The sequence below is a fragment of the Martes martes genome (genome assembly GCF_963455335.1).
Source record: "Martes martes genome assembly, chromosome: 11".
Lineage (NCBI taxonomy): Eukaryota > Metazoa > Chordata > Mammalia > Carnivora > Mustelidae > Martes > Martes martes.
In genome coordinates this window covers 96094605-96112688 of record NC_137899.1, presented here as the reverse complement: position 1 = coordinate 96112688, position 18084 = coordinate 96094605, and the positions used below count along the sequence as shown (strand labels likewise).

General features: G+C 47.9%; 1 protein-coding gene and 1 gene segment (V, D, J or C); one reads left to right on the top strand and one right to left on the bottom strand.

Moving 5' to 3' along the window:
* The window catches only part of LOC308351964 (T cell receptor beta constant 1-like), a 186699-nt gene extending 181674 nt beyond the window's left edge, over window positions 1-5025 (bottom strand). Inside the window, exons 1-2 of the C gene segment in view lie at window positions 4600-5025; window positions 4189-4487 (exon numbers count right to left, since the gene is read on the bottom strand).
* LOC308351966 (serine protease 1) overlaps window positions 1922-18084 on the top strand; it is a 29206-nt gene continuing 13043 nt past the window's right edge. The window contains exons 1-2 of the mRNA XM_080817946.1: window positions 1922-2529; window positions 7785-8063. The gene's annotated coding sequence lies outside the window, so the exon portion shown is untranslated. The remainder of the gene's footprint in view (window positions 2530-7784; window positions 8064-18084) is intronic.

The window sequence follows — 18084 nt, the reverse complement described above, 5'->3', positions numbered from 1 at the left end:
GACTCCTAGAGATTCCCATTTGCTGGGTTACACCAGCAACCTGTATTTCCTCCCAACCACCAGGAAAATGGGCTTTGTATGCTGTTTCCAGGGGTCAGGATTGGGGGAGGGAAGGGCTGCTTGCCACAATATACCTTCTGGTGTCCTGTCCTCTGCTTCTGCAACCCCCAGTGCAGGGCATGCTTATCAACACTGGTGTGCTCAGCCCTTAGTGGTTCCTTGGGGACTAAGGATGGTGTTCTTAGGCCGTCCTTGCGGGGATACCCCCAGCAAACCCCCACCTGGGCCACTGCTCCCAGCACCATTTCTCTTGTTCCCCTTCTATAGCTCTTTGCCCAAGATTGAATCTTCTTCCTGCTCAGCCCTCTGAGATGAGACCCAGGGACGAGACACAGGCTGGGTGAACATAGGCCCACTTTATGTCTGTTGTTCAAGTGTAATAATAGCACTCCTTCACTCCCCAAGGGGGCTCCCCTTCGGGTGATAAATCATGGTCACCCTAAAAATAGGAGAATGTACAACTTATCTGCGTTTTGCATGTTCTCTGCATGGTGTTTCTGTCTTAGCAGCCCCAGCACACCCTTTCCAGAGGGCTCAGCCACTTCCTGGCGTGAAGGAGAATTCTCGGATTATAGCAGGCTGACTCCTGACTAGGGCAGGCTGACCCTGGGATGGATTCTTCCTCTGACACCCATGGGGTCCCTGCACTAACCCTACTTTCCATATCTTGGGGTAGGATATCATCCGTTCAAAGAATAATGAACGAACTAGTAAATGGGTGAATAAGTAGGTGTATAACCAATATGATATACTCAACTAGCCTCGAACACTGATACTAACTTATCTTTCTAGTTGAACACTTGAAGTCTACCTGCTTTACTAATGGGAAGGATAGTATCTCCCTCATAAAGGGCTTCCTACATCGTCTCTTCAGCTTAATTTTCAAGAACCCTTGGGTCTTAACTCCTGAAAAGTCAGTCCTTTACAAGTTCCTCTATAGCCTTGTCTGGTCACTCACTTGGCCATACTTGTCCCATCCTTGGGGATCACAGCCACATTCCATGGTGTCTGACAATGTCTCCTCAAGACGACAGCTCCAGGCATCTCTGTGCAACATTTCCTGTTCTGCAAATTAAAGTTAACTTCTGGGGCACACCTAGGTGGCTCAGTTAGTTGAGCGTCAGACTCTTGATCTCAGCTCAGGTCTTTGCGTTTTTTGTTTTTTGTTTCCTAAAGATTGTATTTATTTATTTGAGAGAGAGACAGAGAGAGGATCTCAAGCAAGCAGACTCCTCAGTGAGTGGGGAGCCCAACATGGGGTTTGATTTCACAACCCCGAGAGCATGACCTGAGCCGAATCAAGAGTTGGACTGGACCACCTCAGCTCCCTCAACTCAGGTCTTGGTCTCACGGTTGTGAGTTCAAGACCCATGTTGGGCTCCATGCTGAGAGTGGATCCTACTTAAAAAAAAAAAAAAAAGTTAACTTCTGACCTCTGCTCCTGGGAAGCTGCTGCAGCCCCACTCCCTTGGGCAGGAAGGGCTGCTGGAAACCTGGGAGCAGAGGAGCCTCCAATTTGTGCAAGGGTGTGGCTCAGTTCCCCATCTGCACAGCCTGGGGCTTCAGAGCGAGTACGGTCTATGAGCCAGGCATCTCAGCTGAGAATGAAGTCTCCAAAAATATCTGCCTTCTCTGAGGGAACCTTGTTACAGATGGAAATCAGTAAGTCCACTTCCCTTTCTGGAGACTGTCAGTTCCAGAAGAAATACAAATGACCAGAAATGGGGTCACACCTCAGAGCCACACTCTCCCATTGTTGTGAGGTGGTGGCTAGGGCTTTGGCTGACTCCAGGGTCCATGTGTCCTCTGGGAGGAGACAGAGGCCAGGAAGAGAAAAAGGCAGAAGTTCCGAGTTGGCCTTAGATAAAGGGGGTGGGATAGGAAAGTCCCCACACTCTCAGGGCTCCTCTGCTCCCAGGAGACCAGAGGTCACCCAGCAGAAGAGCCTGCTGTCCATGGCAGGGGAGGGGAGCCCTCTCCGCATGGGGCATCTGGGTGTTAGTAGTCCAGGGAGGAGACCCTCTGATGTCACCATCTTGGGCAGCACCCCCAGATTCAGGAGTACCCCCACCGGAGGGAGCAGGAGGCCTTAGTACTGCCGTAGACACAAGATGCTCCCAGGTTCAGCCCCCTGTGTGCACTGGAGCAGACAGGCCCACAGGCCCCAAGCAAAATTCTGTGACTGCAGAAGGACCCTTGGAGAAGATCTTCAGACCAGGAAGGCGGGAGATGAAGACCTGAGTGACTGGCAGGTCCCATGTTCCTCCCCAACAGTACAGGAGAGCTACAGTCCAGAGGCACTGACTCTGTGACCCAGAGTTCTGAGCCTGCTGATTTGATGTTGGGAATAAAGAGAACGAAGGAAGAAGTTACCCTACAAATGTCGGTATGGAGAGGAGACCTCATGAGGATGGAGACCTGACATCTGGCCGGACATTCCAGTGCAAGGGAAGGAGGGTGGATGGAAATGTAAGTACCCAACCCAGTGTTGCCTGGCTCGGAACAGGGGGACAGAGAGGCCTGTTTGCTGCCTGTGTGACGCAGAGCAGCTGTCTGCAGATTTGGAGCTCAGATCCGGGCTAGGGCTCGAGGGCTGGACTTGAAGAGGAAAAAGAGAAATCGAAGGAAGACAGATGGGTTATGGAAGAGAAGAACGGGTGAAGACACACACACACACACACATTTCCCAAAGACAGGGTCTACTACTGTCCTTTGCAGCTGGCTTGGGCCCTGGGGCCTTGCCTGGAAGTCCCTTTCCTGATTCCCCAAAGCTCAGAGCTGACCTGGTGTGGCGACAGGCCTATGGCAGGAGCTCCTTGGTTCCGGAGGGGAGAGGTTCAGAAACCACAGACCTGCAGAGTTGGGAGCCACACACCTCCTTGGAGGGCCACGCACTTTCCTCTGGTCCCCTGTAGGGACGAGATTATAGGGTGTGACTTGTGGGGAACCGGTGTTTGTTTGGAGGGTCCCTGTGAAACCTTAAGCCAAATGACCCTATGTACAGCAGGCTAGCTTTATTTCATGAAGAAGAGACATAAAAACGGCACTGAATCAAGATGTGTTTATCGTTCAACCAGGTGACAGAGAAGAGTCGCACACGGGTAAGAGGCACCCCAAACTCTGAAGATGGGCCTAGATGGGAGAGTAGCCACGTGGACTGCATTGGCAGATAGTATCATGGTCTGAAACTTTGCTCAGGGGTCCCCACAGTCCCTGGAGTGCCCCTTTGAGGAGAGAGGAGGGAGCCTTGGTGCAAGGCAGGCATGTGACTCCACAGGACACAGTGCTCTGCTCAGCCCTTGGGGTCTGATCACCTGTGCAGGACAGAGGGCCTTTTACAAGGGGCAAAGCCAGAAAATATGGGGTTCAGAACGGGCAGCCCCAAGGACACAACCCTGCTCTGAAATGGCAAGGAACGTCCCCTCTGACTGCCTGTGGTGAGAAACCATCCAGGGGCAGGGGACTCAGTGGCTGAAAATGCAGGATGTGAAGACCTGAGGAATGCAGATTAAAGCCCCAGAAGGAAAAGGAGTCAGGCCTGAAAGAGCCAAAGGCTGAGAGGAAGAGAAGGCTGTGTGGATCTAGGTATTCCCAGGTGCAGCCCACAGTGACTAGGAGAACACTGATCCACACCTGATGAGGAAAGATCGACCTCAGTGGACGGAACTAACTGAGCCACGTGGTGAGGGAGGAGGTGTTCTGGGAAAGGGATGAGCCTGTTGGGAGCTGGGACTGGGGCTGAGATCCAGGGTCTCACATGCATGGAAAGGTCAGAGGAAGGTACCTGTAGGCAGGGGAGGGGTCAGCTGTGCTGTGGCCAGAGTGAAAAGTGGCCCATGAAAGATTCCCCAGGGCCACGTGCTGACTGGACGCTGCTCAGAAGCGTGATGCTGGAACCTCTCTGGCCTGGGTTCAGCTCAGGCAGTCTGGACCGAGGCAGAGCCAGGACCCAGGCTGTGGGAGTCTGGGCCATGGACTCAGCATCCACTGAACCTACAGGCAGCAGGAGGGTCTGGGATCTCAGTCTGGGGTCCTCCAGGAAATGTTGAGCTGAGCGTTGGTGGCCCCCACGGCTTCCTGGTTGGACCCCGGAGGTTTGTGCACAGGGAGAAGTTGAAGGTGCGGGGCTGTGTCCTTGCTGCTAGCACAGAGATACAGGGCAGAGTCCTGGGGCTCCAGGGCGTCTATCTGAAGGTCCAGCTGGGAGTTGTCTGGGCGATCAGGTAAGAACCGACTGGAGGCAGTCTCATTTTCAAAGAGCTTCTTGTAGTTGTAGGCAAGCATGAGCTTCGGCGGCTTCTGAGCACTCTGCTTATACCAGTACATAGCATTATGCCCCAGATGTTGTCTGCACTTCAGGGTCACATTCCTTCCTGTCCCGGTTACCAGATGTTTTGGTGTCTGGATAACTCCAGGGTCCATGGAGACTGTTGAAAGAACAGGACAAAATTCAGACAAAGCCCAGACAGAAGGGTGCTGTTGCAGGCAGAGGGACTCGGCTTGGGGTGCAGGGAGAGCACAACGGAACCCGAGACTTACCTGCTCCCAGGAGACAGAGAGTCACCCAGTAGGGCAGCCTGCAGCCCATGGTGGAGTCAGGGCCCAGGTGGGCATCCTCTAACTAGGGTGTCCTGTGGAGGGGGCTGGGCTCTGGTGTCCTGGGCTTTGGTTGGTGGTTGGCCTGTGATGTCACTGTCCCTGAAGGTTTCCTCAAACACATGTTTCTTCCTCCCCCTTTCACACCTTGTATAGATTTTGATATAGAAAGGGGATTTGCATTGGGTGGGCTGAGCTAATCCTTGGACATGAGTTGATCTCATGTATTAACTACAGTCCTCATTATGTAAACTCTCTCCTTAACCCCATCCTTCCAAGACCCCTCTCAGCAATAGAGCATTTCTGCTTCAGGGATCTCCTTCCCTACCAGCTCAGGCCGGCAGACATCTCCCAAAAGGTGTTTCCCTCGGTGTCTAAGCTCCATGGAGCGCTTTTGCCCAGCTCTGTGGAGGAGAGAAATTGGAGGCCGTGCTTCCCTTTGGCGCCAGTCCCCACCATTACAAAGTCAGGACTGCGATGCCAGCCAGGATCCAGGCACTGGGAGGGGGAGCTGAAGGGACAAGGGGCCAGGCGCCCTCAGCCCCAGTCCTGAGGGGACAGTGCTTGGCTGGGCTTAGAGCAAACGGGATGCTCAAGGCCCACACAAGGCTTCCCAAGCAGGAAAAAGGGAAATTAATTGGAGCATGGTTTTAGATTAGTATCTTTGAGCTATCAGCATCTGGTGCTCCCAACTGACATAAGGATGGAGCCCTGTGCCCTGTTCCCCGCTCATCCCCCAGCCAGCCTCGGAGTAGTCAATAGAGCCACAGCGCCCTCTTGTGGCCCATGGGCACATTTCCCGGATGGCAGGCTTCTCACCAGCTCAGAAGCCTCAGTGAAGAGGATGCTTATCCCTTACCCACCAGAGAGAAGGGGAGGGGGGTCCACGCTGTGATGGGTACAAGAGCCAGCACCTGTGAAGAGCAAAGAAGGAAGTGAAACAGCAAAAAGAGTCGGCAACATTGCCGTTCATCCACACCAGGACATTCAATCGCTACTCATTCTTCTAACATAATAAAGTTTATCAGATTTTCAGTGTGGCCCATAAACAAAAAAATGTAAGGGTCAAGGGGTTAGAATTTAAGCAAAGGAGTTGGATATTCTTCTCCTGTCCAGGTTAGGTATATGACGGTCCTCCGATTCAATACAGTTGGAGATATCGCTTTCGTAGACAAGAACCTAAACTTAACCCTGTGGAAAGGCTAGCACGGTGACTATTATATTTACACTGCTGCACACTCACTGTAGCAAGAAGACAGGGAATAGCCCTTCTCCAGTGAGAAAGCAAAAACATGAATAAATAAAATTTTATTGAGTTATTTAGCTCCCAATCTGTAAAAGACCAAGGATTATAAAAAAAACATTATACTTTCAACTGAAATCCTGAACAACAAGTGGAAACAAAAAGTTCAGTTGTCCTGCTAATGTAGCTCACATATGGTTTTCCCAAAGAAGGGGTGGGTGAAAGGTGAGCTTAAGTTATCCAAATTAGGGATGTGCCTGAAGAAGGAAAATGATGGAAGGACAATCTGAACCACAGAGAAGAAACAGTGAGGAGACAGAAGGGTAAACATGTAAAGAAATTCAGATACACATTGTCTCTATAAAAGAGTTGTAGCAAATGATGCCTGAAGATCCCAAGACAGCTCGGATGTGGAGCAAAGAGTTCTGAAAAGGAACCCTGAGTGACTGTAAGGAAATCCTCTTTCCCCTTGTTTCTTCCTGACCTGCGTGCACAGCGCGGAAGTGCAGAAAGCTGAGCAGAGGACAGGTTCTAGTAGGCTGGACCGCTGAGCAGAGAGTTCAGGAGACACTGGCTTTCAGACCCACTTAGGATGAGAGACATTGGTGAATGTGCTGTGATTCCTCATTGAGACCCCCAAAAGACCATGCACCGGTAATAATGAGCACATGCCAGGACCCCCCAACAGGGAGGACAAAACTTAAGTAGATTCTAGCAAATCCTGCATTTGAAACTGCCAGACTGAAACCTAACGTTCTTCAGAAGAGCGTATAGAAGCCGGAGCTTCTATTCTATATTGTCCACAATGCCCCACAGAAACCCTTTATAATCCTCCCTGAAGAATATCATAGAAGTCTCCTAACTGTGTAATCCACCTCCAGCCTCTCACTCTTCTGATCCTGCTGCTACCAGTGTTGTTGTACCAAATACAAATGTGCTCATGTCATCTCGCTTCAGGTGGGACCAACGAGTAGCTGCTGCCTACAGATCTGTGTCCAATCTCCTTTCAATGTGTATAAACCCTTCACCACCTGGGCACTGCCTGCCATGGAGGACTCTTCAAGATGCTACTGGAGCAGAACTGGGAAGAGTCGCCATGGTCCTCCTTCTGAAAGGAGGGAGTCAGCCGTGCCCAAGCCCACCCCTACTGGTGCTTATCCCCAACCCTTTGTTTCTAAGTACCCCTGTTGCTATGAACTTTAATGCTTCTCCAAATATTTTAGACATTTTTATCTTTATCTTATTTTCCTCCTGGCTTTTGTTCATCGAACATTTTGAGTGAATAGTGTGTTTTCAGTCATAATGGTCATCCAATAAGTACCAATATGTGCAGCAGAGGTATTCAAGGCATGGCTCCTTCCCCTGATTAAGATCTTCATGCACGGACGGACTAGGTCCTCTCTTGTTTCTGAAATCCTGAGCACTTCAGGGAATTTATTGCTGCAGCTGGTACGTAGAATTCTGTCAGGCTTGTGTGAGCCTAACTGCCAACCGGCCCCATCAGGTATATTGGCAGACTGTACCAGACTGGGATCTGCAGTCAGGGGTTCTAACGGGGGAGAATGGAGGCTCAGGGTCTAGTGACCCTTTGTCCCCCACAGCTTCCTGGCTGGGCAGGGGGTTTATGCACAGGGAGGTAATGACTTTGCAGGGCTGTGTCTTGACTGCTGGCACAGAGATACACAGCAGTGTCACCTGTCTCCAGGAAGTCGATGTGGAGGTTTAAACGAGTTTTGTCAGGGGATTCAGGTAAGAAGCGTCTTGGAACTGTTTCATTTAGAATGAGTTCCTTATTGTTGTAGATAAACATGACGTTCAGCAATTTCTGGGAGTCCTACTTATACCAGTACATGGTATTATGGCCCAGCTTTTGTTCACATTTTAGGAGCTTCTTATTTCCCAACTGTGCGATGAGGTATTTTGGAGTCTGGGAAACTGCTGTGTCCACGGGGGCTGAGAAGAAAAAGAGCAGAATTCAGACAAGTCCCAGGAGAGAGACAGTGGCTGGCCACATGATGAACAGGCTTAGAGACCCAACGGGGCATCTTGCCCCCTGGACCGAGGACTCACCTGCTCCCAGGAGGCAGAACACCATACAGCAAAGGAGCCTGGAGCCCATGGTGGAGACAGACACAGTCCTAGCCAAGCATTCCGGTCCTCAGTGGTAAGACCTAGGCTGCGGTTCTCGCTGCCCTGACAGGTGCTCTGCCTGTGATGTCACAGCCTAGAATGACTTCCCCATGCTTGGGCTCTCTATGTATTTCATTGCCTACACTTGTCCCTTTCAATACATTTTACTTTCTCCCTCTTTTAAAGGAGTTTGGAATTTCTGGGGATAGTTGAAGGACCAGCATGTTGCCTCTAGGGTGTATCTCTCCCTCCCTGCATTTTCCCTGTCCCAGATCAGACCACCTCCTCCCTGTCTCCCCGTTCTGACTCCGCTCTCCAAGTTGAGCTAGTTTCTCTTCTGTGGATCTTCTGCGTCTTCTTCACAGTAATGCACGATGGTCGCGCTAGGCCTTGGCTCCCTGGAATGTCTGATGTATGCTCATCAGCTCCCCTGACTACTTCAGTTGTGGGCAAGAGACCCCCTGTGGGGTCTGCCCCAAGCAGCAATGGGATACCATTTAGAATGCAGGAATGAATGTTGGGAGCAAGCTCGGTCGATGCGTCACCTTGAGGAGGAATAGACTGCAGACTGATCCCTGTGAGGGTCTCTCTGTCTGAGGACCAGAGCCATGTGGGGAGCAGGTGGTGGCTAGGGAGTGAGAAGTCATTATGGGACAGGAACAAAGCAGCTGGAGATGTGAACGACAGCATGGAAGTTGGGGGGAAATTGGGGTGGGATGATTTTGCTGTCCTTGAGCTGTCTATGGGTCACCTTCTCTTTTAGTACAAAATTTATAACCAAATGCTCAGCCGAAGGTTTCTCAACCTCAGAGATATTGCCATATTGGACTGGATAATTCTGTGTTGTGGGGATTGCTTAGCAACATCCTTGGTCTCTATCCCTCTATCCACTACATGCCAGTAGGGCTCCCCGCCCCCAGGTGGGACAACAAAATATCTCCCACATCCCCCAATCATTCCTGTTGAGAACCCCTGTCCCCTTTGTTCATTCCAAAAATTCCCCCCCTTTCAGGGTGTGGAAGATCCACAGCTCCTCCTAGTGGTCATCAAGGCACACTTCCCAGGTCTCAGTGGCCTCCTGGGCCAGGTAGAGCAGTTGATTAACCCAAGTCAGTAAGAGCTAGGCAGGATAGCAAGAACCTATGAGTGCCCCAGGGACACACGCACACACACACAAACTGTGTGGCAACACTAACTGTCAACTGCTGGTTAAACTTCTTCAATGACAGGTGTTTCCTTTATTTTTGTTTTTTTTAAATTAACCACAGAGCAAGCACTAGGGAAACCTTAGAAAACCAAATAGAAACATCCACCATCCTTCCCGGAACACTTAGCAAGCTGAACTTGTTCTAGTGGTGGTGCAAATCACACGTAAGACAATATTTTCACTCTCATGATGCTTATATTCTGATCAGAAGCAAAAGACATACGCTGACTACTCTAGACATATTAAATGGACTTCCATATGGAAGTCAGGAAACAATCAGTAGGGACGGTTAAAAACTGTCCTTTATATGACTTTCCATTTCCTCATGTATAAAACAACAGGCTGAGATAAATAATTTCCAGTGTCTGTCCAGGTTTAACTTGTATGAGGCTACCAGAGGCTCCCCTAGATGTTTGCCGGGTTAGTGGGCTAACGCATCCAGTTCCCGAGTACCTACCTCATTGTAGCCCACAGCTTACATGTGAAGCTTTGCACTGAAAGGGAAGCAAGAGGAAGGGGAAGAGCTCAGACTCCAAAGACAAGGGATATATCTGAGAAGGCACTTTACCCTGAGAGTTACTGCCTATTTATTATCAGTAGCTAGGAAGCCAAGAAGAAAAGGAAGACTGAGATGGGAAGAAGCTTGAAGGACCTCACATGACCTTACTGGTCTGGGGAACAGTGTCTGTGTTCAGGGATTGCTGACCTGGACAGGGTCCCAGTGAAGAGCCAACACTTGACCCAAAGTAGGAGTGGGGATTGACTGCAAATGAGCTCAAAGGAATTTGGGGGGGGGTGGAGTGGAAGTGTTTAAGAAGTGGATCGTGGTGATAGTTGCACAGTGTATAAATATATTTGAACTCACGGAGTGTTACCCTTGAAAAAAGCAAATATTATGTTGTGCAAATTATGCTTCAGAAAAGTAAAAATACTCCAGACATAATTTTGGGAACCCAAATGATCACATACTAGGAGCAAAGTGAGCAGCCATCCAACAACTGAAGTTTTGCTTCAATCCACCTCAATTATCCACCGGACTAAGAAGTCCTGCCCTGACCAAGATATCATGGGATAAGCAAGAAGGAATCATCGCTATAAAAAAATTCATCATCCAGGACTTCACCGGATCTCTACAATTTCTCATATAAAATATCTGGCATTCAACCACATATTATCTGTTGTGTGAAGAAACAGGTTCACATGGTCAAAGCCAAGAAGAAAAATCAGACATAAGAAACAGACCCAAAATTATTCAGATGGAATTTTCAGACACTGACATGAAAATAATGATCAATATATTCGACAAAGTAGATGACAAAATGGAGAATTTTGTTGACTACTGGAAACCATAGTAAATAATTTAGTGGAGATTGTAGAGCTGAAATATACAAAATACATGTGATTAAGATTTCAATATATAGCTTTAAAAGCAGAACCAATACAGGTGAAAAGAGTAGGTAAAGTGGAAGGTAAGTCAGATGCAAATCTCTAGGCCAAATCAAGTACAGAAACTAAAAGGATGGAAAATCTAAAAAATATGTGTATGAATTGAGCCATCCTTTTAGATAAGTAGATGTTCATCAATCGAGAACTTTCTAGCGAGTCTGAAACAATTATAAAGCTTTATTCATTAGTTGTCACCCTCTATTGATTGCAGAGGGTCCCATAGAGCATTAATGCCCTGACACTTCTGGGTGGTGCATATGTAAGTTCCAAATAGGCCATTCATGGGTCTCATCTTGGCCACAGAGTGTTTTAGGAAGAAAGCTAGATATATGGTTCATATTTTTTTTAAGTCTCTTTAATTGATTGGAGAGAGGGAGAGAGGGACAGAGCACAAGCAGGGGGGAGGGACAGAAGCAGAAGGAGAACTAGACTCCCTCCTGAGCAGGGAGCCCAATGTGGGACTCGATGAGGGGCTGGATGTGGGGCTGGATGTGGGGTTCGATGTGGGATTCAATCCCAGGATCCTGCGATCATGACTTGAGCCAAAGGTACTGATCGTGATTTTCATGAGGTGACAGAGTTACTGCTACACAGTGGAGACAGGGAAAGTTGACCTGGGATTCAGGGAACTAATCGAAGCATTTCTCGGTGCCTCCATTCCTGGTGATAATGACAATTGTGCAAGGCACCGAAGGGGCTCCAAACCCTCAGAGATGAATGTCTGGGTCAACCCGTCAGGCAAACAGCTTAGACCACTGAAGCACCAAACAAAGTTGGAGAAACTCTAGAAATGGTGATGAAGGGAGACAATAAACACCCGTTTGGGATTTGAGTACCATACTAGCAGTGAATCCTGTACACCTAACCCTGTGTTTGTACAGATTGCAGCCGGCCACCACCTTGAAGACCTTATTATTTGGACTAGAAGCAAAGCAAGGGGTGGACCATATCAAATGCCTCTTTTGTATCACTGCCTGTCTTCTAGGACCCACCCCCGATTTCAGCCACACCTATTTCAGGCAACTACTCCAAGCAGACATTGACCAATTCCCTATGGATTTAATCTCCTCTTCAATGTGGACCACGTAGGGATGCCTGGGTGGCTTAATGGGTAAAGCTGGGCAAGCTGGAGGGTCTTTACAAGGCCGTGTCTGTGCTGCTGGCACAGAGGTACGTGGCTGAGTCTCCCAGCTCTGTGGGTTGGATCTGCAGAGTGGAGAATGATCCATCAGGCCTTCTAGCTGAGAATCGATCCTTGAATATTTCAGACTTCTCCAAGAGAGTACCCTTGTAGAATAATATGAGAAACTCTAGTTTCTGCTCCAGGATCTGTCTGTACCAGTGTAGGAATAAGTGACCAGAGGTGGGGTCACATTTCAGGGATACTCTCATGCCCCTTTCTGTGACCCGGTGGCTGGGAGTCTGCCTGCATTCAGGTTCTGTGTGTCCTGTGGGAAGTTAAAGAAGCCAGAGATTGAATAAGGAAATGCCTTAGAAGAGCCTTAGGTGAATCCAAGATGAGAAATTCCCGGGACTCATGTGCTTCTGAGAGAATAAAAATCACCCCACACAGGAGCCAGGAATCCATGGCAGGGTCAGGGCATGAATGAGTCCTCTGCTAGCTCAGGCCTCTGGTCATCAGAAGCAGCAAGAGACTTCTGATCTGCCCTGGTTCTTAATTTGGTTGAGACATTAGCACCCATTAGGGCTGAGCCTTTTTGGAGCTGGGACCGAGACTTGGAGCTGGGGCTGAGATCCAGGGTCTCATGTGTGTAGATGGAAAAGTCAGAGGAAGGTACCTGTTGGCAGGGGACGGGTCAGCTGTGCTGTGGCCAGAGTGAATAGTAGCCCATGGAAGACTTCCCAGGGCCACGTGCTGACTGGACACTGCTCAGAAGCATGATGCTGGACCCTCTCTGGCCTGGGTTCAGCTCAGGCAGTCTGGACCGAGGCAGAGCCAGGACCCAGGTTGTGGTAGTCTGTGCCATGGACTCAGCATCCACTGAAACTACAGGCAGCAGGAGGGTCTGGGATCTCAGTCTGGGGTCCTCCAGGAAATGTTGAGCTGAGCGTTGGTGGCCCCCACGGCTTCCTGGTTGGACCCAGGAGGTTTGTGCACAGGGGGAAGTTGAAGGTGCGGGGCTGTGTCTTCACTGCTAGCACAGAGATATAGGGCGGAGTCCTCGGGCTCCAGGGCGTCTATCTGAAGGCCCAGCTGGGAGTTGTCTGGGCGATCAGGTAAGAACCGACTGGAGGCAGTCTCATTTTGAAGGAGCTTCTTGTAGTTGTAGGCAAGCATGAGCTTCGGCGGCTTCTGAGCACTCTGCTTATACCAGTACATAGCACTATGTCCCAGATGTTGTCTGCACTTCAGGGTCACATTCCTTCCTGTCCCGGTTACCAGATGTTTGGGTGTCTGGGTAACTCCAGTGCCCATGGAGACTGTGGGAGCAAGAAACTAAATTTAGAGTCTTAGGAAGCCATTCCATGAAAAAAGCTAGAAGTCTGAAGACAGAGATATCCCACCTGTGCCCAGGACTCACCTGCCCACAGCAGACAGAGAACCACCCAGCAGAGGAGCCTGCAGCCCATGGCAGCACTTGACCAGAAGGGGCTCAGTGTCTCTCTGATTAGATTCTTGTCCTCAAGGCCCTGACAGAGGGTTTGCCGGTGAGGTCACGGCCCCTGTTAGTTCCTCTAGAGCTCACATTCCCTTTCCCCCCTTACACTCCACACCAGCACCACTAGAGCTGGGTTTGAGTCCTGGAGCGGCAGGACTGAATGTACAGGGGCAGCTGCGGACGGAGGATTAGGTCCATCCCCAAGCTGCCTCAAGGAGGTTTCTCAGATACTTTTTTTTTTTTTTTTTTTTGCTAGTAGCTTCCTCCCCCACCTGCATGAATAAGTCTTTCCTTTCTCTTTCCACTTGACATCACCTCCTCTGCTCAGACACGCATTCCTTCCCTTTGGGCAGATGTCCCTCTCATGGAGCCAGGACAATCCCACTCAAGCCTCATCCTGATTTAACGCAGAGAGGCCACCTTGCTTGGCTTTCAGAGCCTTTCCCTGGTGCCAGCTGGGTATCAATGTAAGACACAGGAATTAATGCTAACTGGGTAGGAAGCACCCTCAGTGGGTGCTGACGGGGTTACGAGAGAAATCTGCTGCAACTGGTACCCCCGGAGCGTATCTCCCCTATCTGGGGTGCTGAGCCTGGACATGGAGTGGACACACACAGAGGAAGCACAGGAGAGTAACAAAAGGTCCTAGGGGGCGGGATCCATGGGGACTGCAGACATTGCCAAAGAGGCTGGAGAAGCACAACATGGACTGGATTGTAGTGTCCAGGTTGTCCACATACCATCTCCCAAGCTGACCCAGGAGCAAACCTTGACGCCTGAGCATTCTCTCCCTTCCTGGGCCTCCCCTCTCTCCTCCCAGACCTGCCTCAGGATTTCAGTGAAGGCACAGCTCCTCCTAGAGGTCAGAGGAGCACATTAACCTCCTCTGTGTCCTCTTCCTCCCATCCTCGGGAGGGCTTGGAGGGGAGCTTGGAGAACCAGGGCTATGCTAGTTTGTTCAACAAGCATTTGTGAGTAAGGCGATGTTCTTGTCCTCGAAACGCTTCTAGACTCATAGGACCGATAGGATATGTTTTTAGATAACATCTAGTTTGGAGAGTTTTAGTGTATGTTTTAGGGAGGTTAAAATATAATTGGTTTTTATTTGGCTAAATCATTTCATCTACTCACCTTCTAACTTCCTCATCCCCAAAACCTGGACCAAGGGAGATTCTGAAATACTGATCTCCAGCCCTCTGTTTAACTCTAAAACAGCATGAGCCTTTTGGGGTAAGTTTCTATCTACCCAGATGTTTACTGGATTGCTGGGCTAGGACATTCCTGTCTCCCCTGCTCCCTCCCCACCTTAACAATACGTAACACTTTGTAGGTACTTAATGCATACTTGTCGAATGAAGGAATATATGAACGCAGTAGAAAATAGTAAGAGACCACATATGAGTCTAACCATTAAAAAACTGTTTCCAAATGTGGTATGGTCGGCACCTGGTGTATTTGTACTGGTGGCTTACGGAAATTGAGGGCCTGGTATCAGGATTTGAGACGGAAATGGGAATGATAAAAAATTAATTTGCTTGGCCTGAAGGAGCTTTTGGTACTAATTTGTATTTTAAAGGATAGGTAAGTCAAATAGAGAAAGTCAATTATCATATGGTTTCACTTATTTGTGGAACATAAGGAAGAGCATGGAGGACATTAGAAGAAGGAAGGGGAAAATGAAGGGGGAGATTCAGAGGGGGAGATGAACCATGAGAGACTATGGACACCAGGAAACATACTGACAGTTTCAGAGGGGAGGGGGCTGGGGGCATGGGTGAGCCCTGTGATGGGTATTGAGGAGGGCATGGATTGCATGGAGCACTGGGGGTTATATGCAAACAATGAATTATGGAACACTACATCAAAAATTAATGATGTACCGTATGGCGACTAACATGACCAATAAAAAAAAAAGAAGAAGAAGAAATAACTAATAAACACTTGGAAAAGTATTCAAAAAAATAAAAGATAGGTATAATAATTTTCCAGCGTGTATCAAGCATCATTCAAAGGAGATTCAGAAGTCAAAAAATCGTTTCCGTTCTTAAACCATCCTTGTTTTCGGGGCCCCCATAAGGTTGGGTATTTGAGTATTTCCTTACAATATAGCACAAGAATATATTCTAGGCTTGTCTTGTGCTTTCCCTGCCCATCGTGACATCAGCTATTTCTCCAAAGAGCCCTGGTTCCTTTTAGTGGTTAATGGTATCTAGAAAATGAGAGATGGGCACTAGATCTGGGTATTGGGGATGCTACCACTCACAGGTCATCAATGGATGGAGCCTAGGAAATACACATGTGTGTATGTTACCACATAAATGTATATATCTTAGCATATATCTTTAATTCTGTATCTATCTACGCATACTGAGAAAACCACAAGTTTACACCACTAATTTCAGTTCCAATTCCAATATGATAAGGTTTATTCTAGGGTTCTAGCATTCTCCCTTTCTATATTTGCAATTCCCTTATCCAATACTAAGAAAACTGGGTTCTGTTGTCCTTAACGGATGTACATATTTGATCCATCTCGTCACATGTGCCCAACTGTCCACTGCAATGGCAACTTTCTCTCCTTTGCACACACCCGCCTCGCCCTGCTCGGGATCTGACACCCTATGCCAGGGAGTCCTCTCCATGTCGGAATTCTCAGTTCAGTTCAGTTTCTGATGTGCGACATGGCTCATGCCCTGCCCATATGGATAGCCTTCTCAGTCTGCTGGGGCTTCAGTGGCCTAGACCAGGCTGCTCGCCTCAAGCACTGACCTCCTGCTATGTTCTGGTCACCGAATAGCCATTGACTATAATCCTAGTGAAGAGCCCTGATTGTAATGGGTACTGTGTGGACAGGAGAAATAAAATAATAAGAAATAAAAACCATAGGGTATACATCTTTGGTTTTTTGTGTGTGAATATTCTAGATGGTAAGACAGCCAATATTGAGATGATGCAACTAAAAATATTACTGATCATAAAATAATAGGGTACAAGCTGTACTCATCAGCACTGGAAGGATGTGTAGAAAAATGTTTATCATTGGGGGATTTCCATGGATGGAGAAGACATTTTGAAGGAGGGGGGTTTAAGCCAAATCTTTAAGCAACCTAGTCCTGTACCAGTTTCTTTTTTCCTAAGAACTAGTTCTATTACATCATCTAAGAAGAGGCTAGCATCTAGCTTCAACTCCTAGTTACTGGCATGTTATTTTTCAAGTAACATGAGGCAACTTTTGGGGTTGCTTTTTGAGATTTGTTCTTGCTACATTAAGGGACAGTGGAGACTCTGTTGGCCTGGAAGCTTGGCGTATCTTGCTTCTCCTGTTCATTATTCTAGAACCCATAATTTTCTGCTGCCTCTGACCTCTGACCACTTACCTTTTAATTATGACTCTCCTGATCCTGTATCACCAAGGGACAAGACTAAGAACAAATGGTTGAAAGCTTTAAACAGTTTTCTGGCTCAACATAAGGACAAACTTTCCAACTGGATGGTTGAGAAGGTACTGTGATCTCCTTTCTACAATAAAGGCCAGAAGACCATTTGGGAGATGTTGTAGATGGGGCCCAAATGTCTGATGGGACAAAGAGGAACTTGAGCATTTACTGTATGCCAGAGACAGAGCTGTAAACTTAAAGATTTAAATATAAAATATTTGCTTTGGGAGTTCATAATCTAGTTGAAGGAACAGACAAGAAAATAAAAACTTGCAAGAGAATTCAGAGGTCTTAATAGCAATATATACAAAGCTTTAAAAAGGTTTCAGAAAGGTAACAGCTACCTAACAAATCAAAGGCTGCATGGGGTGGAGTTAGGGATGGGCACAGATAAATGTCAGAGGTTAATTCTAAGGAGAGATGATGCTCAAGATAAATTTTAATGGACTAATCAGAGTCCACTAGCAAAGAAGTGGGGGAGGTAACCCCCTTCAGCAATTACTTACTGAACAATTATTATTTAACTTTTTAAATTTTTTATTAACATATAATGTATTATTAGCCCCAGGGGTACAGGTCTGTGAATCACCAGGTATACACACTTCACAGCACTCACCATAGCACATACCCTCCCCAATGTCCATAACCCCACCACCCTCTCCCTAACCACCTCCCCCAGGCAACCCTCAATTTGTTTTGTGAGATTAAGAGTCTCTTATGGTTTATCTCCCTCCTGTTCCCATCTTGTTTCATTTATTCTTTTCGTACCCCCCAAACCCACCACATTGCATCTCAACTTCCTCATATCAGGGAGATCATATGATAGTTGTCTTTCTCTGATTGACTTATTTCGCTCAGCATAATACCCTCTAGTTCCATCCAAGTCGTCGCAAATGGCAAGATTTCATTTCTTTTGATGGCTGCATAGTATTCCATTGTATATATATACACCACATTTTCTTTATCCATTCATCTGTTGATGGAAATCTAGGTTCTTTCCACAGTTTGGCTATTGTGGACATTGCTGCTATAAACATTTGGGTGCATATGCCCCTTTGGATCACTACATTTGTATCTTTAGGGTAAATACCCAGTACTGCAATTGCTGGGTCATAGGGTAGCTCTATTTTCAACTTTTTGAGGAACCTCCATGCTGTTTTCCAGAGTGGTTGCACCAGCTTGCATTCCCACCAATGGTGTAGGAGGGTTCCCCTTTCTCTGCATGCTTGCCAGCATCTGTCATTTCCTGACTTGTTAATTTTAGCCATTCTGACTGGTGTGAGGTGGAATCTCATTGTGGTTTTGACTTGTATACTGAATAATTATTATGTGTCAGCTACATAT